This window comes from Rhinatrema bivittatum, chromosome 5, assembly GCF_901001135.1.
Source record: "Rhinatrema bivittatum chromosome 5, aRhiBiv1.1, whole genome shotgun sequence".
NCBI lineage: Eukaryota > Metazoa > Chordata > Amphibia > Gymnophiona > Rhinatrematidae > Rhinatrema > Rhinatrema bivittatum.
In genome coordinates this window covers 302,982,642-303,007,215 of record NC_042619.1, presented here as the reverse complement: position 1 = coordinate 303,007,215, position 24,574 = coordinate 302,982,642, and the positions used below count along the sequence as shown (strand labels likewise).

Here is a 24,574-nt window from a genome sequence, read left to right as displayed (position 1 = left end):
TATCTCACGGAAGAGTTCACATAGGCGAAAGAGAAAAAAACCTTTTACAGCAAAAAAATTTCACACAGGAGGAGGGGGTTAGTTAATGATTATACCACCACAAAACCGTGGTGCCGAGACACCAATGAGTTTATATGAAACTTTCCCTCCACTCCTTAACAATTTTTAAAATCACTACACAAATAATTTATTAACACTGGCATACACCGAATACAGCGCAGGTGTCATAAATTGTCATTAAATATTAGTTTCAACAAATCATTCACAAGTAGGCATCTAAGTTTTCAATATCTTCACACCCCAGCGATCGAGCAGCAGCTCCTGATTGATTGATTGTAACATCCTCGAGCTGAACAGGACTGTGCAATTCTTTTAATAAACAGAAAGAAAAACAGAGCCAGGACAGGCCTGGGTAGAGATGGAGTAACTAGAAGAAGCTAAAGTAGAAGGAGATATTGTGTCAACTGAAGGAGTAACTGTTACTAACGAAAGAGAAGAGGGACGCAAAAACCAAAGAAGCTTTTGTCTATGTTTTCAGGCGTGAATAGCTGATTAGGAACTATATTTTTTGGTTGATTACCTCTATCATTTCTTTTTTGTCAATATGTTTTATTCTGAAGATTCTGTAGAAGATTATTTTCATGTCGGAGCACAACTATTGATTGGACTTTTTTAATTTTTTTTATGTGGAGTGTCCTTGGCCCAGTACCGGCCCTGCAGGTTACCCTGCCCCCCCCCCCCCCAGTTCCAGATCTCTTGATCCCCCACTTTGGGAGAGTAACCCCCTATGCTCCCCAAGGCTGGGAAGATGATCCATGGTGGAACAGGAATGACATGCGTAGAGAGGAGGTTGACCTTGTTATTCACAAAAATAGAGGAAGGTGAAAGAGGGGAAGTGGGCTTGGGGGGAAAGGTCGTATGACATAGTGAGGGCAAAGGTAGCGCCAGCGCCATTTTGAATATTGGCAATACGGCGCGAGTGCAGGAGGTCGCTCCCGGACCCCCGCTGGACTTTTGGCAAGTCTTGTGGGGGTCAGTAGGCCCCCCAAGCTGGCCAAAAGTCCCTGGGGGTCCAGCGGGGGTCCGGGAGCGATCTCCTGCACTCATGATGTCAGGTGACAGGAACCAAAATGGCGCCGGCGCTACCTTTGCCCTGTCATATGGTAAGGGCAAAGGGCCACTGGCGCCATTTCTATTAACGCAGCCATGGCCCAAGAGCGGGAGATCGCGCCGGGACCCCCCCACTGGACCCCAGGTAATTTAAAACATTTTGGAGGGGTTCGGGAGGGTGGGGGATTTGTTTTAAAGGGTCGGGGTGGGTTTTAGGGTTGTTTTGGTGTGCCGGTTTTCCCGCCCTCCCCCCTCCCCCGATTTATGATTTTTTGACGATAAATCGGGGGAATTGCTATTGTATTGCGGCTCTAACGATTTTTGACGATTTAAAATATATCTGACGATTGTTTTAAATCGTCAAAAAACGATTCACATCCCTACTATGCACCTTTCTGGGCGCCCGATTGCGCAGATTTTTCTGCCACGAACAGAAGAGCATGAGAGGCCTGATAAGCACCTGGCTGAATGCCTCTCTCGGCTTCTGAGTGGCCAGCTTTTCACAGCGTCCGAGGTAGGCGTTTCCCTGGGCGGACAGATACAAGGCCAGAAGAGCAGCAAGATTGTTGTGAATTATCACCCATGAAAATATTTGCCATGTTTTCTGCAGCACAGTTACTGGAAATATTAAAAATACTTTCCAGGGTCATACTTTCACTTAATAAGGAGACCCGTTTGCTTGCTCACTCGCTTTTATGTGCGAATTATCAGCAGGGGTTTTGAGTGCGGATGCGGCTGCTTATTACATAGGCCCTGTACCACGCATAGGTACACACATTTTTACATACGTGCGCGGATTTCTGCGCGCAAATCATTTGCATAATTATTTTTTTTACATCCCGCGGAAGCGGCAGCTTCAGCCGCAGGCGGTAATCAAAACCCACGCACATAACGAGCACATATTTTCCCACGGGTCTTATTACATCGGCCCCAATGCGCGAATAACTATGGGTTAAAATGTGCGATGCACCAAGCACACCTTATTACACTATGAGATGAAATGTGCGATGCACCAAGCACACCTTATTACATCAACCCTTCAGAGCGTTTCCTTCACCTAATTCCAGATGCTGGCAGAGGAACTCCACAGATCAGGACTGAGATAAATGAAGATTTGCATATGGTAATGAAGCTGATAATATATTAGGTGATGCAGTGGGATGGCTGGTGCAAAAAAAAAAAAAATTGCAAGGAGCGTTTATTCACTGTTCTTGAGCTATGCAGGAGGGCACACTGATATATATATATATATATATATTTTTTTTTTTTTTAACAAAGAATATCTTTCTGATGGAAATGTATATATACTTGGTCCTGATCTAATAAATTCACCAGGGTGAAAGGGTGTGGGGGTAGTTGCCAGCAGACACCTGCCACCTGTAGAGAATCAAGCAATGGAGTGTCTGGTTTTATCTAATGGCACAGGACCGACAAGCAGCTCTCTCTCTCTCTCTCCCTCCGTATCTCTAGCAGCAGGCTCTTAACTGCACGGTGCCCAGATACCGTCACTTAACACCCACACGGGGACGTTGCAAAGGTCACGGGGAGCTGTTGTGCTCGCCTCCTACGAGGAAACGCTGAGTCACCAGAAAAGGTCAGCGCGTTTCCTCCTCCTCCTCCTATGCTTGCTGGTAGCAGCCCTCCACCCGGCTCTTTATCTCCCTCACCTGGGATGCCGTCTGGAAGTATGCCAGTCACCATGGAGATGACAAATTGGGTTGCATCATGGGAAAAAGATAAATTGGTGCCAAGAGCAGACCGACGTCAGATGATGTGATAGCGAGACTTAAAGTGAGGGGGGGAAAGAGCTCCCTTTCCTATTTAAAGCTTAAAGGTGGTTTCAGACCTTCATCTAGCCTCTTCAGTATGTGCTGAAAACACATCAATACTGTACTACCTTAGTACAACTCAATGTTTTAATGGTGGTCTGATCCCAATAAACCCTACAGCCCCCTGGGTTAGCTCCCTTATAGTTCAGCCCTATAGTAATGCCTACTACTACTACTACTACTACTACGTCTTACAATTTCTATAGCGCTACATGCTGTACGAACACACAAAAAGACAGTCCCTGCTCAATAGAGCTTACAGTCTAATAAGACAAACATGCAGGACAAGAGACTTGGGATATAAAGCAAGACAATGTTTAAAAAGAAAAAGTTAATTAAAAGCAATCAGGCATAAGATTTAAAAGCGGTTTCAAAAACTTGCCTCTTGGAGAAAAGACCCTGTCCACTCAAAAGGTAGAGGAGGGGAAGAGAGAAAGTGGTCACTAGTCAGAAGAGGCATAATTGTGTTAAAGAAATAATTCTGTGGTCTCTAAACCCAGAGGCAGACTCTAATGAACACATTCCTGCTTTAGGAGTGGCAAGGCTAACCCTCAATCACTTAATGGTATGGAAAATTACAGTTTGGCTTAGTCTGTGACACAGTTGCAATAGTTTGCTTATGTATTCAAGATATATAATGCTGGACTCACATTATGGTTTATTGCTCTGGTTCCATTTCCTGTGTCACATTGTCTTCTGTTTCATCCATGAGTATTTCAGCCTGATTCTTACTATCTGGACTCAAAGGGCAACCCTGATATTAGAGGGGGATGCTAATAGCCGAGCAGCACTTGACAAAGCCTGCTCAGATAATAGTTTCTGAAAATGTAAATCTGGGGGATTGAAACTGTTGCTGGCAAGACTTGAGGGGGGAGCATGATGGCAGCACTCCACAATGCCTGCCATATTTTGGTTGGGCCTTCATGATTCCCAGAGGAGAGGGCTGATACTGGCATTCCAAAATTGTTGCATCCTGTGGACCCTTGGGCCGAGGTGAGATTGATGCTACCTGCACGGAGGAGCCCTGCAGGTTCTCACCGTTGGCAGGCAGACCCAGGTGAAGCAGAGACCGGTCAGGATCTTCACCTATACCAGTCCATGTTCCCCTCGGGTTGAGCCTTTGTGTGCCAGGGCTGGCAGGACTTAGGTGGGGTATCTGCTGGAGGCAAAAGAGGATGACCGTAGTTAGCTAGGATCGTAGGCAGGCAGTGGTTAGTCATATCCGAGGTCTAGGCAATGGTCAGAGGTAGGCAGTAGTCAGGCAGATCCAAGATTCGAGCCAAGGTCAAAACTAGGTATCTGTACTAAGGAGAAGAGGGATGGATAGGCAGGCCAGGCAGGCAAGGCCAAGAACAAGCGGACATCGAAGATGGAGACAAGCTAGACGAGAACTGAAGACAAGCTAGACAAAGACTGAAGACAAGCTGGAACACACTACTAGACAGTAGCTGGACCTGTTGTTGAGGCAAGTTGTGTCTGGAACACTGCTGCCTTATAGGGCCATCGGGCTAATGTTATCATTAGGGTCCGCAGGGACTTTCCCACTGCAGTCCCAAGTACTGGTGAGAGACACGTGCGCCTAGGAAGACACAGCATGTCGGTGACAGCAGCGTTCTACTGCATGGATGGCTAATGGCGTTCTCTGAGCCAAGAGGCGATATGGCATGCCTTCGGTACATCTCTGTGTCTGGAGGTGGCGCAGTCAGACTGGGGCCGGAGGTAAGAGCGGCGGTTCATGGGGGCAGCCTGTGGATCAAGTGTAATAGTAACCCCCCTTCAAAAGTCCCCCCCTCCTGAAGCTTTAGGTTTACTGGGATAGGTGGAAGTCTTTTAAAAGATTGGGGTCCAATATGTTGGACGATGGCTCCCATGAATTTTCTCCTGGGCCATAGTTCTTCCATGAGATTAAGTATTCTACTCATCTGCCCATCCTATGGGAGTCCAGGATCTCTTGAACTTCATGTAAGGTGTCTCCATCTGCAATTAACTCCTGGGGATCAGGTGGCACTCTGGAGGGTCAAGAGAGCACTACTGGTTTGAGAAAGGAAACTTGAAACATGTTATGGATCTTTAACGTGGGTAGTAGCCTTAACTGTTACATGACAGTACCCAGTTGGTACAGCACAGAAAAAGGCCCAATGAAGCGTGGTGCCAAGCTCATCGAGGGAAGTTGTAGGCATACGTGGTGGGTTCTTAGCCAAACCTTCTCACCTATCTTGAATTGGGGAGCTAGCCTTCTGTGGGTATCTGCTGTTCTCTTTGCCTGAGCTGCCAGTGAAGGAACTGTCACAGGCAATGGTAGAGAAGGCAATGGTTGTTTTCCGTAAACCAGTTGGAAAAGGGAAGAGCCGGTGGTTGCTTTGATGTGATTATTATGGGAAAATTCAGCCCAAGACAAGAGAGCGGCCCAGTTGTCATGATGTTCATTGACATAAGAGCGGATGAAGGTTTTAAGGGTACGGTTGGTACGCTCTGCTTGCCTGTTGCCTTGCGGATGTAAGGCCATTGTGTAGTTGACCATGATACCAAATCTGTTGCATAGAGAGTGCCAGTATCATGCGGTAAACTGAACTCCTCTATCTGATAGTATGTGCTTTGGCAATCCATATAAGCAAAAGATGTAGAGGGTGAAGAGATATCTCAGTTCTGGAGTGGAAGGAAAGCATGGTAATGGGACGAAGTGTGCCATCTTGGAGAAACAATCAATCATGGTGGCGCTGTTAGAGTTGGGGAGGTCCACAATAAAATCAATAAAGAAGTGGGTCCAGTGTTCCTTGGGAGCTGCCAACAGCTATAACAGCCTCCAAGATCACCCATCCAGCGCTTTTTGCTGTGCGCAAGTAGGCCTTGACATCTTGCTTCAATTGGGGTCACCAGTAGAACAGTTGAAGCAATTCAAGTGTTCATGGTAACCCAGGATGTCCTGCGACATAGGAATAATGGGGCCATTTCAGCACTTTCTCATGCAATCTGGAAGGTACCACAGTCTTTCCTGGAGGGACGAGCACCGTAGTAGCCAGGAGTATCTTAGCAGGATCAATGATGTGCCTAGGAGGTTCTGGGACATCCTTGGTCTGGAAGGAGAGAGAGTGGGCGTTGCTTATAGATTCTTGAGTGCTAGGTGATAACATAACTTGAAATCAAAGTAAGGAAAGAACAAAGACCAACGAGCTTGTCTCGCTTTAAGCTGCTGAGCTGGATGTAGATGTTTGAGGTTCTTGTGGTCCATGTATATAGTGACATGGTATTGAGCCCCTTTGAGAAGATTATGCCATTCCTTGAGAGACAGTTTAACTGCCAAGAGCTCTTTGTCTCCAATACTGTAATTGTGTTTGGGCGGGGTGAACTTCTTAGAAAAGAAGGAACATGGACATAATACCCCTTCTGAAGTGTGTTGGCTGAGAATAGCCCCTATCTTCAGGGTAAAGGCATCTACCTCTACAATGAAGGGTCATGTGGAGTCCGGATGACATAGGCAAGGCTTGTCAGCAAAGGCATTCTTTAACTTCTGGAAAGCGTCAATAGCCTCTAGTGGCCACTCTTTGGTATTGGCACCTTTGTGGGTAAAATGTCCTCTTGCCACTTTAGATTGGAAGCCAGTGTGTGGAACTCCACTGCATATTCAGCCAGGGTTGGGGAGCTTGATGGAGGTGAATTATATCAGAGGCCATCGCTGCTGCATGACCTGGCTCCTCAAAGATGGTGCAGAACTGCTCCATGAACTGTTGCAGGTTGAGCAAGAAGGGAGAAGCCCAGTCCAGTGCTGTTCCATCGAGCAGGGAGAGGATGTATGTTGTTTTACCTTGGTCGCTGGGGAATAGTGGAGCCTGCAACTGGAAATGCATTCTGCACTGGTTCAAGCATTCCCAACATCGCTTGGGGTCCCCATCACAATGGGGTGGAGCTGGCAACTGAAGAACGGGCCGACTGGGTGCTGAAGGAGGTAGCGGTACCTGTTTGGATGGAGGCGGTACCGCAGATGCAGTCAAGGCATCCAGGCAGGTAGTGACCCAGTCCATCATGGCGGCCAGAAGCTCCAGGGCACCTTATTGGTCTTGCAGCTTGCTTTCTATTCCAGGGATGGCCTGCAGTGACATCAAGTCTGCCTAGTCCATGGCCTCAGTAATCTGTTGCATCTGTGGACCTTTGGGCCGAAGCGAGATTGGCTCTACCTGCAGGGAGGAATCCTGCAGGTTCTCACCGTTGGCAAGCGGACCCAGGCAAAGCAGAGACCGATCAGAACATTCCCTAATACCATCCCCCATTCCCCTTGGGTTGACCCTTTGGGTGATGGGGCCAGCAGGACTTACGTGGGATCTCTGCTGGAGGCGGAAGAGGAGGTCTGTAGTTAGCTAGGATCATAGGCAGTGGTCAGTCAGATGTATCTGAGGTCCAGGTAATGGTTATAAGCAGGCAGTAGTCAGGTGTATCTGAGGTTCAGGCAGTGGTCAGAGACAGGCGGCAGTCAGGCATATCTGAGTTCTGGGCCGAGATCAAAACCAGGTATCCGCCTGAAGGAGGAGAAGAAGGATGGATAGGTAGGGCAGGCAGGCAAGGGCAAGAACAAGTGGGCAATAAAGATGGAGACAAGCTGAACAAAGACTGAAGACAAGCTGGAACGAAGGGAAGCAACATTCATTTCTAGAGAGTAGCTGGACCTGTTGCTGAGACAAGTTGTATCTAGAACACTGCCTTCTTATAAGACCATGGGTTTGATGTCATCATTAGGGGCCACAGGGGACTTTTCTGCTGCGGTCCTAGGAAGACACAGTATATCATGTCTGCACGTGTCTGCCCGTGCCTAGAAAGACACAGTATATCGATGAAGGCAGCGTTCTGACAAGTGAATGGCTGATGGCATTCTCTGCGCCAGGAGGTGGCATAGTGTGCCAGTGGTGCTCCTCTGCGTTGGGACTTGGCGCGGGCAGCCCAGGGCTGGAGGTAAGAGCAGCAGTTCGCGGGGACAACCTGTGGACTGCTGAGCATAATAACATTATTCTTGGGACAGAAGTGTAAGTGCAAATTGTGATGGGCAGAGCTGAAAGGGACACATTTTTTCATCCCTCTGGCATGCAGATAGGGGTGTGAGTGGGTGGGCAGGGGAATGACATGGATGATAGTGAAGGCAAAATGTTAGCATTCTAATGGAATAATATTTCCTCTTTATGAGGGTGAAGAAGATGGAGTTTATGGAGACAGATGATATCTAGATAAGAACAATGGCCTTAAAATGAGCATGTGAAGGCATCTACTGCCAAATGTCTGCAAAAGAAAAAAAAAAAAAGCAGGGAAAGGTTTGATTCAGGGCAAAATCTGAGAGGTAAAATGCAGTCCTTTCCAGAAAGGACACTCCAGGAGAGTGAAAGAGGAGGCTAGTGGGAGGTGACAAGATGAAACTGTCTTAAAACGTGGCATGGATGCTAATTTAGTTTTGAAAATGTAGTGATATTACTTCAGGTTGTTGATGTAACTCAAGCATAGAGCTTGGACTTATAATGTGGCACATTCATCCTTCTTTCCATATATTGTGTTCATGATCCAAAGCAAAACATGTGAAAAAGGATGCTACATTTGTGAAACAAGCCAGATATGAAGGATCAGAATTAATCTTCATAGACGTAACATAAGGCATTAGAGAGAAGACAGAATGACAGCTTAGTAGGTGAGCACTTCTCCAAGGAAAATCATTCCCTGAACAACTTCACAATCAGGGCACTTAAAGGGAACTTTAGGAGCACACAAGAATGGCCAACCTTTGAAGTTAGGATGATCACACACTTTGTAGCAAACACAAGAAGACTTAATGAGGACACGGACTTTCTCACCCATTAGGCCCTTTCAACTGCAAAGGTTTACTGTCTCTTCACCTCTGGCATTCCTCAAACCCCCCCCCCCCCCCCCCCCACACTTCCCTTGTCACATGCAGGCAACCTAACACTTAGATGACTCTGTACTAGTTAAACCCAATGTAACTGCACTGTTTCTTCACTGAGCAGGTGATGAGATGATAACTCTCAAAAGCTCGTCACAGATGCCACTTCACCCTCCATTGCCTCAGGTATAAACGTAAAGGCCGATGAAATAATCTGGGTGCTAATAAAACATGGGTTGGTTTTCAGTGCCCGTTTTTAACTCCCGCTGCAGTAAGCTAATGATATGCCCATGCATCAGGAGTTACAAAACCTGTAAAAGCTGTAAGGCATTGCATTCCGCACGGGGCCAACGCACGTTTTAACTAGGGAAGGGGGTGGAGGCCTCCCTGTCAGGCTGTCTGGATAAGGGGGTGGCAGCTGCTGCTGCACTTCCCCAGATACTGATTTATCCGTCTATCTGGAGGAGTACTTTATCCGGCTAAGTAGCGGCAAACTGCGCCAGATAGCCTGCTGCTGCTGGAACTTACCCAGATAAATCAGTTATTATCCAGGTAAGTGGCCACAGCTGCCGGCACTTACCCAGAAAGGTTGGGGTTTTTTTTGTTTTTTTACTGTTTTTTATCCTTTTTAGAAACTTTTAAATTCTTTTTTCATACTGCTGGAAACTTAACTCCAGCGCTATCTGGGATTAAGTTTCCAGGGCTAAAAAAAGGCACGCTGGCCAAATGTAGTCTCTCTGCATCAGAGGGTAATGCTTAAGGCTCTCGTCTGCATGGGATTTCCATTCGAGGGCGCTAATCAGTATTCCAGTTTGGAAATGCGGGTTTTCTGCATGCAAAAGTCCTTGCTGCAATAGCAGTAAGTTTTGCCCCCAGAAAATGCACATTGAAGTGTGCACAGAAAGGTATGACCGGCTGAATACACCTTTCTGATTCGGCCTGTTAGATTGTGAGCCCTCTGGGGAGAGAGAAATACCTACAGTACCTGAATGTAATTTGCTTTAAAGTGCCTGAAAATTCAGATTATAAATCAGACAAATACATTTTGTTAATCCAATAAAAAGGTATCACCTACAACCTGTTTGTGAACCCTTAATTCCATGTATCCAAGTGACCTAACAAGGCAACCACAATTCTTGACTTAAAAATTAACAAATCATATAAAATAACTGCTGCAGAAGTCCTACAAATAGGGTAGCATGGAGTCAGAAAGAAGCACAAAAGCTGGACACATCTAGGTATGCCCTGACCCTCTTAACCTTATGTTCAGGAAACTCATTCGTGAAGAGAATTAATTGGCCTACATCTTTCAGGGGTATTTTGGAACTAGGGATTGAGTGAGAGAGATGCACATGTTTAAAGCCCTGTTGTCATTGAAATGTTGTTATGGCAAAAAGTTGCCATAGCAGGCCTTCAACCAGGCTCTGCTTGGCTGGATTGGTTCTCAAGGGATTCAGGAAGGTGAAGGTGTGGTATTCTGGTAGAAGACTTGTGAGCTGTTTTTTCTGTGTATACTGATGTTAAGAAGTATTGAACATAAGAACATAACATTTGCCATAGTGAGTCAGACCAAAGGTCCATCAAGCCCAGGATCCTGTTTCCAACAGTAGCCAATTGAGGTCAGAAGTACCTGGCAGGGCCCCAAAAGTTCAATAGATTCCACGCTGCTTATCCCAGGAATAAGCAGTGAATTTCCCAAAGTCCACCTTTATGGACTTTCTTCCAGGAACTTATCTAAACCTTTTTTAAACCCAGTTACACTAACAGCTTTTATCACATCCTCTGGCAACAAATTCTAGAATTTATGCATTGAGTAAAAATATATTTTCTACTATCTATCTTAAATGTATTTCCTAGTAACTTCATTGTGTGTCTCCTAGCTTTTGGACTTTTGAAAGAGTAAACAACTGATTCACATTTACCCGTTCCACTCCACTTATTGATAGACCTCTATCATATCTCCCCTCTAGGTGTCCATATCTCCCCTCTAGGTGTCCAATTGTCATCTCTTCTCCAAACTGAAGAGCCCTAACCTCTTTAACTTTTCTCCTTAGATGAATTGTTCCATCCCCTTTATCATTTTGGTCACCCTTCTCTTTTTTGTTTCTAATTCTGCTATTTTGTTTTTGAGAAGTGGTGGCCAGAACTACACACAATACTCAAGATGAGGTCGCACCATGGAGCAATACAGAGGCATTATGATATTCTCTGTTATATTCTCTGCTCCTTTCCTAATATTGTGTTATATAAGTTATAATTTATATATTTATTGCTGTTTTATATATATTTTTGTTTTATATATGATTTAACATTCACTGTTTTTATGTTACGAATATATGAGTATATGTTTTATATGTTATGAAATTCGCTGTAACAAATTGTTTTATCTGTAAACCAGAGTGAAGGCATGTTCCAAACTTCGGTATATAAAAACACACACATAAATAAATAAATAATAATCCCTAGTATTCTATTTGCTTTCTTGGCCACTGCCCCACACTGAGCAGAGGATTTCACCATATTTTCAACGATGACATCTAAATCCTTTTCCTGGGTGGTGACTCCCAATCAGGGGCGGATTGGCCTATCGGAGGATCGGGCATCCCCCTGGTGGGCCGGTCGCTCTAGTCACGTGGTCTGCCGAGCGCGGCCGTGACAGAGCCGCGCTCGGCAGACCATGTGGTATCTCCGGGGCCGGCCGGGGCGGTGAATCCCCAGGCCGGTCGTCAGCAGGAATCCGGCCCTGCTCCCAATGTACATCCTTGCATTGCTTAGCAATAATTTGGGTTGCTCTTCCCTATATGCATCACCTTGCACTTGTCCACATTAAATGTCATTGGCCATTTGGATGCCCAATCTCCCAGTCTCGCAAGGTCTTCTTGCTATTCCTCACAATCCTCTTGTGATTTAACAACTTTGAATAATTTTGGATCATCAACAAATTTGATAACCTCCCATATCATTCCCATCTCTCAGTCATTTATTAATATATTAAAATCCCAGCACAGATCCATGGGGCGTGCCACTCTTCACATTGAGAAAATGTACCATTTAGACCAACTCTCTGTTTTCTAGTTGGCAATCCACAATAGAACATTGCCTCCTATCCCATAACTTTTTACTTTCCTCAGGAGTCTCTCATGAGATTATTTGTCAAATAGCTTTCTGAAAATCTAGGTATACTATTATCAACTGGCTCACATTTATTCAGAATTTCTAAAAAAATTGTAGCAGACTGGTGAGGCAAACATTTGCTTGGCTGAATTCATTTTGGCTTTGTTCAGTAATTTTGTTCTTATAATAGTTTCAACCATTTTTCCAGCATTGATGTCAGGCTCATCAGTCTGGAATTTCCCAAATCAACCCTGGATTCCTTCTTTAAAACTGGTGTTACATTGGCCTCCCTCCAATCTTCAGATAATGTAACTGATTTTAATGATAGTTTACAGATTACTAATAGTAGTGCTGCAATTTCATTTTTCAGTTCTTTCAGCACTTTGGGTTGTATACCATCTGGTTCAGGTGATTTGCTATTCTTATTTTGTCAGTTTGCCCTATTACATCTTCCAGGTTATTGAGATTTGTTTCAATTCCTCTGATTCATCTTTAAATATCACTTCTGAAGCTCTGTTTTTGACTGCTGCGGCAGTCAAAAAAGCAAACAGAATGTTGGGAATTATTAGAAAAGGAATGGTGAATAAAACGGAAAATGTCATAATGCCTCTGTATCGCTCCATGGTGAGACCGCACCTTGAATACTGTGTACAATTCTGGTCACCGCATCTCAAAAAAGATATAATTGCGATGGAGAAGGTACAGAGAAGGGCTACCAAAATGATAAGGGGAATGGAACAACTCCCCTATGAGGAAAGACTAAAGAGGTTAGGACTTTTCAGCTTGGAGAAGAGACGACTGAGGGGGGATATGATAGAGGTGTTTAAAATCATGAGAGGTCTAGAACGGGTAGATGTGAATCGGTTATTTACTCTTTCGGATAGTAGAAAGACTAGGGGGCACTCCATGAAGTTAGCATGGGGTACATTTAAAACTAATCGGAGAAAGTTCTTTTTTACTCAACGCACAATTAAACTCTGGAATTTGTTGCCAGAGAATGTGGTTAGTGCAGTTAGTATAGCTGTGTTTAAAAAAGGATTGGATAAGTTCTTGGAGGAGAAGTCCATTACCTGCTATTAAGTTCACTTAGAGAATAGCCACTGCCATTAGCAATGGTTACATGGAATAGACTTAGTTTTTGGGTACTTGCCAGGTTCTTATGGCCTGGATTGGCCACTGTTGGAAACAGGATGCTGGGCTTGATGGACCCTTGGTCTGACCCAGTATGGCATTTTATGTTCTTATGTTTATGTTCTTATGTTCTTATAAGTAAAATTTGTGTCTCAAGTATTTATTGTATCTATCTATGGAAAGAAATTACTATGGAAATTGATCTGGACTGGATTTAAGCTTTGCCCCAACTATGAGTGTTTGCAACCTTGTTTTAAATTAGCTGTCTATTTATACCTGCAGTATATTGTAAGTCAGAGGATGTTTGTATTCACTTATCTATTAATAAGCCAGCATTGAGATACCATCCTCAGTATGGTTTGTACTGCAGGAGTGTCCAGTCTGACAAAGTTAGTGGACTGGTTGAATTATTTTGCAGGAAGGAGCAAAGTAATTGGTTATTTTCTTTCACAAACCTAGGATTGTGTTTTATGTACCAGCCAGACCCTACCCGTAAACACACCTCTTATAGTACAGAGAAAGACAGGACATGACCAGCATTTTAGAACATAATATATATACATTTTTTTTTACAGTTGATTCACTCTCCTCACATTCAAAAGCCCCTGAAAGAGCCTCCCTTGTTACTCTTTTTATATTTTGATTGTAGGCCTCACTTTCGGTGTGGAGAATTTGTGCTCAGTTCTTCTTCCTGTGATCTGCTGACACCTAGTGGTAAAAATGTAAAACATATTTAATCTTTGCATTAAAAAAAAATAGTGCAACACCCTCGAACTAAAGTTACCACCTGGAGAGCATTTGCTGGTGCAGATGGTATTTTTAGTGCAAACCTGTTGGCCAATAAAGATATTCCTAGGCCAATATTTAAAGATGTGCCCTCCCCTTAGTATTTTTGTCCTTTTCTCCCTCTACTGCCTTCCGCATTCCAGATGATATGCATGGGTCACTCAGGAGATCCTTACTGGCTTGAGGGTGTTGTGTCCGTCGATCGCAGACAGCTGCAACCGCTCTGCCTCATCTTTTTTTTGCCTTTCTCCTCCTCCATGGGTAAGATGGCTGCCTCCGGTGCCGAAACCCTCGGTGTCTCCAACTCAGCATGGGCGTTGCGTCCGCCATGCTCCTTCCTGTGGCCTCCCAGGGCGCGCACGCTGCCTACGCTTATCTACACGTCAGGGCGGGAACCTTGGGGCGTCCCCACCGCATGACATCAATACCTCCGGGTATTTAAGCCTCCGCTCCGCTTCCAACAAACAAGTTAGCAAGGACTTCAATTTAGCTACTCTGACCGCTTCTAAGCTGCACGCTTAGACTCCTCGCTACCCTCCGGGGTATCTCGCTCCTGAAGAAGCTCTGGGCACCCACTCCTCGGGGGTCTTTCGCTTCCAACTACCCTTCAGGGTTTCTACTAACTAGACAACCGCTCCTCGGGGATCTCTCTTCTCTTTCAGGATTCTGCGCTCCCAGGTACTCGCTCCTCGAGGGCCGACCAGCTCAGAATATCTAGCACTACGGACCTCGGGTCCGCCTTCACCATCACCAGAAGGATTCCTGCACTACTCTTCAGTGAGTACCTTTATGATCCAGCTCTCCACTTCCACCCACCAGGTTTGGCTTATCCCACTCAGCGGAATACTACCAACCTTGTACATCTGGGTGAGACTTCTACATCTGAGACTGTCTGAGCGTATTGGCGCCTTGCTGGACTTCAGTGCCATTCCTTCCTGCGTAATTACCATCTATCTACAGCAGTAGAATAAAGCCTTCCATCTCCAGTGTCTGCTCTCTGAGTCTAGCCTATCGCTGTGGTTCCCCATGGGGCCCCTCCCTGTGGGAGGAGTCATCACCACTGCAACTAAGAGTCCACACTATGCCACAAACCCAACAGAGGGGTGCTTTTCCCTAGGTGTTCCTTAAGCCAGGGCTTCCCAAACTGTGAGCTGGAACTTTCAGCTGGGGTCACAAGTGCTTCAGATGGCAGCAGTCTTCAGGTACCAGCAGAATTAGTACTGGAAGTCCGCATGGGGCCTGTAAGCCAGCCACGAACTCACAGGCCCTACAATGGCCCCACCCGCCCATGAGTTTCTTTAGTAACAGGAAGCCATTGTTGGGCCTATTAGCTTGCACTGGCTGACCTTCATTACTAATGCTGCTGCCACTTGCAGATTCCTGCTGGGTTTGGGACCAGCCATGGGAGGAGGGGAGGGCTGAGTGTGCACAAGCCAGTGGAGATTGCCACTGCTCCTCTCTCCTCATGCCCCACTGAATCCTACCCAAAGGAAAAATATTGTCCCTGTCATCGGCCTGCCCTCTCTTCCTGGGGTCCAAAGGAAAATGCTGCTGACCCTGGCCAGAGGGATATTTTAAGAAGGGGCTATCTGAAGGTTGGATCATCTGGAGAGGGATTGGCTGTGGTGGGTGAGAGAGGGGAAATGAAAGAAGATTGACTTGGAGGAAATGGGGGTGAGAGGGGATCAGCTGGAAGGATGAAAGAGAAGGATTGGAAGGGAGGAATGAGGCTGGGAGGTAAAAGAAAGGAGATGGGGATGAAAGTGAGGAATTGGAGGACTGGGTGACAGAAGATCAGTTGCAGTTATTGGGGTGAGAGGACAAGCTGGGGTGATGCGAAAAAGGTTGGAAAGATGAGAGAAAAAGAATGAACTGGGGAGCACAGAGTAGCTAGGGAATGAGGGGATCAGCTGAAGAGGAGGAAGTCAAGAGAGGGTGTCTGCTGGAGAAGTGGAGGTTGAGAGAAGGGATCAACTGGAGAGAGTGGAGGTTGAGAGGGGATAAGCTGGACTTTGAGGAGAGGGACTGCACACTTCCTAATTTGTTTTGGTCATCCTCTGGGGTCGTGTGAATTTTCAAGAGCTAAAATTGAGTCACAGTGACAAAACGTTTGGGAAGCCTTGCCTTACACATCTAAAATACACCCCTGCAGCACCATCTGGTTTTATGCGGTCAAGTTTGTGTGCATGGTAAAAGTACACTTTCAAGCAGCTGAATATCCACTTAAGAGCATTCAGCAAATCGACGTGCACAACCCTTTATTTTAGCATGTAGATCCTGACTAAACTTTTGAAACTTTACATCAGACTGCCTGTTTGCTCTGGCTGTGATTCGTTTCTTAACTCATTATGGAAATCAATGAGAAAACCAGAACTACATCTCCCTGCATGCACTGGGGCAAATCCAGCATTGGGAATGACATGGAAATAACACTGAAATTGGACAGGACTCAAAATGAAACAATCTGAAAAAACACAAAACCAATTACATTTTGTTTCATTTTATTGTTTTAGTGTGTGCCAAAACATAAAAGAAATGTAAACAAAATCCCTAAATATAAATAGAAAACAAAAGAAAACAAACAACCTTTTTTTTCCATGCACACTCCTAGTTATTATTAGTCTCAAAAGTAAAACCAGAAATGAAACACAATCCGCTTTCCTCACAAAAAGCGGATTTATCATAGTTCCTTTTCATAAACAAATTAAAAAGAAATCAATTTGCACAACCACATAAAAATTTTGTGTGGCATTTGCAGCACTGGTGAGGCAATTAAATTAGCTCTAACAGCAACACTAATGTGATTTCCTGGAGCATTCCTGCACGCTGATCATCAGATGTATCAGATAGATGATTAAGCCCCTTTGACAGATGCAGGGGCCAGGGTTCTAGAAGCACAGTTAAGTTTAATTAAATTGCATTTAACACTGGGCCCAAGCACGTTAGGCAGCCATGCAGAGAAAAAGGCTAGAGGATCACTCCTTGCATTTTTTTTTCTGGGATGCCAGAAGAGATTAGGTCTGTTATGATTTTCAAGGTCTTCACGCTGATTTATTAAACATGATAAAGCTTCCAGGTCTAGTGTCTGTACCAGAATTTGCAGTTAATGAGTCTCCCAGTTCCCTGATCTAGGTTTCTCCTGCTTTGATCCTAGCAGAATGCTACTGTAGTGTCTTGATGTTGCGACCGTTGCTGCTCGACGCCCTCACTCCGCCCTCTTTACCTCTGTGGCGACTCCCTCCGGGTCTGCTGGCTGCCGCTGCGTCTCCATGCCGTCTCCCTCCGGCGTCCCCGGACAGGCTCGACGTTGCAGATCTGCCATGTTGCCTGAAGACCTAGGGCACGCGCGCATGCTCTGATTGAAGTACCAGCAAGAGTGTGAATCTCAGGGGCGTCTCCCTGAGATGACGTCATCTGCTTCCAATATTTAAAGGTCTCTATTTTCACTATCAAACTGAGTTAGCAAGGGTAAGGGGTTTGCTTCGGCTACACCTCCCAAGCTACTCTGCCTCCTCGGACTTACCAGAGGTACCCGCTCCTTGGGGGCCTCACTCTTTACTTTCAGATTACAGATAGGAACCGGTACTCGCTCCTCGAGGGCCCATGTTCCTGGACTCTCTGAAGATTCTCTACTGCTTGGAAGCCATCGCTGCTGCAAACAATTGTGAGTTACCATCGCTCTCTCAGAGCTTTCCCTGGAACCAGGTACTCGCTCCTCGAGGGCCTAAACCTTTCCAGCTCCTGAGCTTCCTTGAGACCTTATGTGAGTTTTGTCATCTAGTTCTGTTCATGAACTCTGCCTACTCACTATATTTCAGTTTCTCTACAGCTCAGCAACCCTGGGATCGCTGTTCCAGTACCTGAGGGACTACAGCCCTGCTGGGCATATCAGCTCACTACTGCCACCTCTGGTGGTTTAAAAAACCTGTTTAATAAAAGAACTAATGTGTTTCCATCCTCAAGCCTAGCCGGTGGTCCCTCTCGGGATATCCTCCCGGGGGCGTGGTCAACTGCCACCGGCCCAGGGATCCACCAACAACTACATCAGCTGCTAACTCCTCAAGGAGATTCATTACAGATTGCTACTCCCAGCTCTAACTCAGAGCTTTCCTAACAGATGGGCCGATACAGTAAAGCGCGGCCGTGGTTACCCGGTTTTTAACCCACTTTGGACGCACGTTTTGGACGCGTAAGGCGTACCCGCGATTCAGTATCGGCTTTTACGCGTCCTTACCGCTTGCCGAAAAGGACGCGTATCTCTTTCCGCCCGCCGCATGTATATGACATGTTAATGATCGGATTAGCTATTCCCTCCGATACAGTAACGTGCGCCCAAATTATCGCCCTGTTAACCGGCTCATTTACCACGTCTTTAACCTGAATATTTACCGCCTACTCTGTCCCTGGCGTTAGTGTGGTTTTCAGTCAGCTTCGTACCGGACAGTGGTTGAGAAATGCTCGAAATGCGTTTGTAGTGGTTCGTGAGCATGCTGACGTGATCACCCTGCATCCCTAATACTTTTATAATATAGAGAGACTAGCGGATTTGCTCACCAGCCCTCGGCTTGGACGTCCGAGGTCGGGCGCTCAAGGCAGCGGTGCCTACAGCTACCTACAGCGGTGCCTACAGCGGCTTGGACGTCCGCTGCCTTGAGTGCCCGGCCGGATGTCCAAGCCGTGACCTCGGACATCCAAGGTCGCGGCGTCCATGATTGGAGGCACCGCTGCCTTCAGCACCCAGCCGGATGTCCAAGGTCACGGCTTGGACGTCCGGCCGGGTGCTCAAGGCAGCGGTGCCTACAGGCAAGAAGGTCCATGAACAGAAGCCACGACCTCGGACGTCCAAGGTCGCGGCGTCCGTTCATGGACCTTCCCGCCAGTTCTACTATAAACGGTTTCAGCCTCCTTTGCTTTCAGATTATTCTCACCTCAGTATTCGGGGAAGAAACCCAGAACAGAAATTACAAAAACTCTCACCTCTGTTGTAGAGGAGCTTACATCCCAGATATAAAGCCCCGTCTCCTTTGATCGACACCTCTCCCAAACCAATCAGGATTCGGGAAAGGCTTCGACCTTAAGGCAGCAGCAGCCAATCAGAATTAAGGGGTGGGTTTGGCTGCTGGAGTGAAGTGCGTGGGTAGTACGGCGGCTGGAAGTACTGCTGTGTTTGCGGGCATTCAGCATGCAGTGTGAAGAAATGTGTAGCAGCTTTAGCGCCGTGGGAATGCTGGAGTTATAGAAACGTGTTTTAAATACTGTGGGACTAGAGTAGCCGACCAGGTAACGCTCGAGGGGAAATGTTTTTTTTTATGAACCGGGGCAGCTAGTGTGGCCTTCTCACCTGTAATCAGCCACAGCCCGAGGACCTCTTTATCAGGCGAATACATCCGGGCATCCATGAACGGAGGCACCGCTGCTTTGAGCGCCCGGCCGGATGTCCACGGTCACAGCTTGGACGCGGCAAAGTTCGTGGCAAAAGTCACGGCTTGGACGTCCGGCTGGGCGCTCAAGGCAGCGGTGCCTACAGGCGGGAAGGTCCATGAATGGAAGCCGCGACCTCGGACGTCCAAGGTTGCGGCGTCCGTTCATGGACCTTCCCGCCTGTATCCGGGCGTCCATGATCGGAGGCACCGCTGCCTTGAGCACCGGCCGGACATCCAAGGTCACGGCTTGGACGTCCGGCCGGACGCTGAAGGCAGCAGGATCTGTAGAAAAGAACCATCCACTTACCTGGTGGAATGACATTTCAAATAACTTTTCTAATCAGATTTCAAAGGACAGGTACCAGCGCACCCTGATACTGTATAGGCGCTGCATACCGCTCTATACAGTAAAATGGATTGCGAGCGCCTATCGCTTCATTGACACGCTTTGGACGCTGCTTGGATTTGCATCTAATTTGAATACTGAATCGAGCAGTATGTGAACCAAAATATGCGCGCGGCAAACGAGTGGGTGCCCAGCACTGCCGCACTGTTTCTTATGCGTCCTTACTGTATTGGCCCGAGAGCTTGCTAACTCCCTAGCAAATCCAGAACAGATTGCTAACTCCTATCTGATTGCTCCTTCCATCAGATAGCAGATTCCTAACACTTGACAAGCTAATTAACTTTACCTAGAACTGCCTCCAGTTTTGAATCACAACTCAAAGTAATTGTAGCAGCCATTCAGCTCATCACATTTGCAGGCCAATGCAATACCATGCACTGAGCCTAGCACACAGGTTATCGAGCGCTTGGACGTGCGTTTTGGATGTGTGTCTATAACCTCCGGCTTCGCCTCGTTTCAATGGGAACTTTGAGCTCTGCAGAGGGTTTATCAACCAAAGCTACATGCAATTTGCTCTATAGCCATCCATCTCCCAAGATGAACTCACGAAGGTTACCTTCGTCCTGTCTCGATTGGAGGGTAAGATGTTGGCATGGACTTCGCCTATGTGGGAGCGTTCAGACTCACTCTTTCTAGAGCTATCTCGCTTTGTGGCTGTCTTCTGTCGGACCTTTGATGATCCTGGACGGAAGACTGTGGCAAGCACCAATCTGCTTCATGTGCGGCAAAGTCAACAGGCTTTGTATGATTACACCATTGAATTCCAGACTCTTGCTACAGAGTTATCCTGGCAAGAAGATTGCCTTCAGGCTATCTACCTGGACAGACTATCCTCCCAGCTCAAAGATGAACTAGCGGCCCGCAAGCTCCCATCCTCCCTTGAGGAACTTATCGATTTGACAGGCCGTATCGACCATCGCCTCCAAGAGCGCCACTGGGAGGTTTGGACACCCAGACGACCCACCTTGGAGCGTTCCCGCACACCACCTCCCTTGGGTCCCGCCTCTGGCAGAACCCCCTCGATCGCTAAAACAGAAGAGCCCATGCAGTTGGGCCATGGGCGTTTGTCCCCTGAGGAGCACCTCCAGCGGAGGCAGTCGGGCCTATGCATATATTGTGGAGCTCCTGGTCATCATCTCCAGACTTGTCCAGTCCGTCCGGGAAACTTCCGGGCTTAAGTTCAATAGGGGTCCTGAGCTTGGGCGCTACTTCACCGGCCCCCCAGTTGTTTCTATCAGTTACTTTAAGTGGGATTCCCATTCCTTCCCTGTCCTTGCTCTGATAGACTCCGGAGCAGGGGGGAACTTTATTCTCAAGGACCTAGTACAACTCCTGGGTATTTCTACCCGTTCCCTGGAAACTTCCTTGTGTATCGCCTCCATTTACGGTGAGCCGTTGCCCGGCTGAATCTCCTTGATAACTGAGCCAGTTCGCCTTCTCACCGGTGCTCTCCATGAAGAAAATGTGGAACTCCTCGTCTTAGAAAAGTCTATTCACCCGGTGGTTCTAGCATTACCTTGGGTCCAGCGTCACTCCCCCCAGTTTGATTGGGAAACGCTCCAGCTCACAGAATGGAGCCCAACTTGCCATCAGACCTGTCTAAAAAAGGTGGTACCACCTCCTACAGTTTCTCTTGCGACCACTACCTCTGGCATTCCTGCCCCATTCACAGATTTTGAGGACATCTTCTCAAAACAGAAGGCTTATATTTTCCGCCTCTCCATAGGTTCAATTGCCCAATCGAACTTCTACCTGATACCACACCTCCTCGAGGTCGGACCTACCCATTGTCACAGCCTGAGACCCAAGTCATGATGGATTATATCTGAGAGAACCTGGCCAAAGGGTTCAACTTCTCCCGCTGGAGCGGGATTTTTCTTTGTCATGAAGAAGGACGGGTCCTTGAGGCTATGTATTGACTATCGCGGCCTGAATGCCATAACTCGCAAAGACAAGTATCCCCTGCCTCTGATCTCCGAGTTGTTCGACCACCTTCAAGGGGCTTCCATCTTCTCTAAACTAGACTTACGAGGAGCCTATAACCTGGTATGCATACGCCTTGAGGCCATTTAGAAAACAGCTTTTAATACCTGGGATGGGCATTACAAATACCTGGTAATACCGTTCGGCCTCTGTTATGCCCCTGCTGTATTCCAGCAAATGATCCACGAGATTTTTCGGGACCTCCTGTATGTCAAAGTCGTCGCATGCCTTGACGACATCCATGTCTTTTCCAAGGACTTAGCCACTTACCGTGCTGATGTTCACACGGTCATCCAACATCTTCGTGAGAACCATGCCAAGTTGGATAAATGCCTCTTTGAGCAATCCAGTCTACCTTTCCTGTTAGAATGTACAATATCCTACATTTACTTACCTTAGTCTATGTGCCTACTTGTAAACCGTTGCGATGGTATATAACTTAGCGACGGTATAGAAAAGTATTTAAATAAAAAATAAAATAAATATTATTTCACAACGAGGACTTTCCATGGATCCCGATAAACTTAAAGGAATACAAGATTGGCCCCAGCCAGTAGGCCTTCAGGCGCTACAGCGATTCCTAGGATTCACAAATTATTACCACCATTTCATCGCTAATTACTCAACTCTGGCAGCTCCCTTCACGGCTATGACCCACAAGAGCCGAGACACCCGGAATTGGTCCCCTGAGGCCCTCGCTGCTTTTTAACATCTCAAAGATGCCTTCCTTGCTGGACCTTTTTTGCGACACATGGACCCAAACCGTCCCTTCATTGTTGAAGTAGACGCTTTTGCAATAGGGGCTGGGGCAGTCTTGAGCCAGCACTCGATGTCGGGAACCTTAACTCCATGTTCCTTTTTCTCCCGCAAGTTCTCCCCTGCAGAACAGAATTATAACATTGGCAATAGGGAGTTACTTGCAGTCAAGCTTGCTTTAGAGGAGTGGCACCCTTGGCTAGAGGGCGCTCAACACAAGTTCACAAATTTTACAGACCACAAAAACCTTGAACACCTGTGTCATGCCCAGCTCCTTAACGCTCGCCAGGCTTGCTGGGTGTTATTCTTTTCCAGGTTCAACTTTGAACTTCGGTATCACTCCGGTATCACTCCGGTATCACCCTGCAGAGAAGAACCTCCGGGTGGATGCCCTGTCTCACTCCTTTGAACCCGAAGATATTCCCGAAGAGCCTAGCCACATCATTGATCTTGCATGTATCCGCTTATCAGTAACCTTGCCAGTACCAGCTGGGAAAACCGTTGTACTTCACCGGCTGCATGAGAGAGTTCTCCGTTGGGCCCAGGATGGGCTCTTCTTCAGCGATTCTTCTGGTGGCCCACCATGGCCACCGATACCAGAGCCTACGTCGATTCCTGCAACATGTGTGCCCAGCAGAAGCCCCTGGTCAGTCGACCCTGGGGCCTTCTCCAACCACGTCCTGCTCCGGAGGAGCCATGGACGCACCTCTCCATGGATTTCGTTGTGGATTTGCTTCTGTCAAAAGGTAACACGGTCATCTGGATCATCATCGATAGGTTCTCAAAAATGGCCCATTTTGTTCCACTGCCTGGCCTACCTTCAGCTCCAGAACTAGCACGTCTCTTTTTTCTTCACGTGTTCCATCTGCATGGCTTACCCAAGGACATAGCTTCGGACAGAGGTCCCCAGTTTGTCGCTCATTATTGGCGCGCCCTGTGCAGCAAGTACGGCATTAACATCAGCCTCACCACAGCTTTCCACCCACAGGCCTACGGTCAAGCTGAACGCACGAACTGTTCCTTGTAAGCCTTCCTATGTGCCTACATCAATGATCGGCAGGACAACTGGGCAGAACGTCTCCCGTGGGCGGAGTTTTCCCACAACTCCCACATCGCTGCTGCTACTGGGGTATCGCCATTCACCATTGTTTATGGCAGGCAACTACAGCCTCCATTACCTATCCATTAAAGCCCTTTGGAACCAGACAAACCTGTTTGCATTAGGCAGCGGCTCGGGCTAAGAAGTCCACGGATGCTCATCAACGTCCTGCTCCTGAATTTCTACCTGGACAGAAGGTCCGGCTGAGTATGCAATACATTCGCCTCAAAGTACCTTCCCAAAGATTTGCACCTAGATACATTGGACTTTTTCTGGTCACCCGTCGTATTGGACCTGTCACTTATCACCTCTGGTTGCCACCTTGGCATCCATAACACATTCCATGTGCCCTTGTTGAAACCAGTAACATAGAAACATAGAAATGATGGCAGAAGAAGACCAAATGGCCCATCCAGTCTGCTCAGCAAGCTTTCACACTTTTTTTTTCTCTCCCATACTTATCTGTTTCTCTTGGCTTAGTAACCTTTTTTATTCTACTTCCCTTCCACCCCCGCCATTATGTAGAGAGCAGTGTAGGAACTGCATCTAAGTGAAATAGCTTAATTAGTTAGGGGTATTAACCACCGCAAAAAGCAAGCTACACCCATGCTTATCTGTTTATCCAGACTATGTAATTCAGTCCTTGTTGGTTGTTGCCTGAATATAGATCCGCCTTTCTTCATTCCCCCCTGCCGTTGAAGCAGAGAGCCATGCTGGCTATGCATTGAAAGTGAAGTATCAGTCTTGCTCCCCTGCCGTTGAAGCAGAGAGTTATGCTGGATATGCATTGAAAGTGAAGTATCAGGCTTATTTGGTTTGGGGTAGTAACCACCGTAACAAGCAAGCTACTCCCCACTTTTTTGTGAATGCAAATCCTTTTTTCCACGTTTCCTCATTGCTGCTGAAGCTTAGAGCAATGTTGGAGTCGCATTAACCGTGTGTATGTTTATTGAATAAGGGTATTATCACCAGGTAGTAGCCGTCGTTCCCGTGAGCCACCCACTCTTCATTCACATCCTCTAGACTTTATGGATCCACAGTGTTTATCCCACACCTCTTTGAAGT

General features: G+C 46.9%; 1 long non-coding RNA gene across 2 annotated transcripts in view; it reads right to left on the bottom strand.

Moving 5' to 3' along the window:
- The window catches only part of LOC115092854, an 80,451-nt gene that overhangs the window by 16,819 nt on the left and 39,058 nt on the right, over positions 1-24,574 (bottom strand). For both annotated transcript variants that reach the window (XR_003857099.1, XR_003857098.1), the window contains exon 3: positions 13,650-13,764. This is a non-coding gene — a long non-coding RNA (uncharacterized LOC115092854). The remainder of the gene's footprint in view (positions 1-13,649; positions 13,765-24,574) is intronic.